The following is a 697-nucleotide window of genomic DNA, read 5'->3' as shown; positions in this document are numbered from 1 at the left end:
ATGCTGATAAGCGCGCGCTCGCGTGTTTGTGCGTGTGTGCGCGGGTGTGCGTGCATGTGCGTGTATGTGTGTGTGTTTGTTTGTGTGTGTTTGTGTGCATGTGTGTCTGTGTATGTGTGTATTTGTTTGTGTGTGTTTGTGTGCATGTGTGTCTGTGTATGTGTGTATTTGTTTGTGTGTGTGTGTGTTTTTTTGTGTGTATGTGTAAATACAGGTGTATCGAAGAGTAATCAATATGTAACCTTGATTGATTAAAATGCTCTGTGGAGAGCGTGTCATAATTTGCAAAAATCCCCAAAAACGGAACAAGAACGCGACGGACGACAATAAAAATATATGGACAGATGGACGATACAAAGAGGGACAGGAAAACCAGGACGGAACATTCATGGCTTTCTATTCATCAGTCAAGCTTCCAATCATCGTTACAATTTCGGCCCGTTATACTTATGAATTCTTAAAGTGGTTAGTCGCAATTTAAAACCAAAAGGCACAAGTACACTCGTCACTAAAACTGACTAAGGGTGCTGACTTGCACACTTAGTCACATAGCTTGCTTTCCAACCACAGGGTTCTGGGTTCAGATCCACTGCGTGGTACCTTGAGCAAGTGTCTTCTGCCATAGCCTCGAGCTGACCAAAGCCTTGTGAGTGGATTTCGTAGACGGAAACTAAAAGAAGCCCGTCGCATATATATA

The sequence above is a fragment of the Octopus bimaculoides genome, chromosome 24, assembly GCF_001194135.2.
Source record: "Octopus bimaculoides isolate UCB-OBI-ISO-001 chromosome 24, ASM119413v2, whole genome shotgun sequence".
NCBI classification, from domain to species: domain Eukaryota; kingdom Metazoa; phylum Mollusca; class Cephalopoda; order Octopoda; family Octopodidae; genus Octopus; species Octopus bimaculoides.
The sequence above is the reverse complement of the archived record's forward strand: the minus strand, read 5'-3'. Positions refer to the sequence as shown.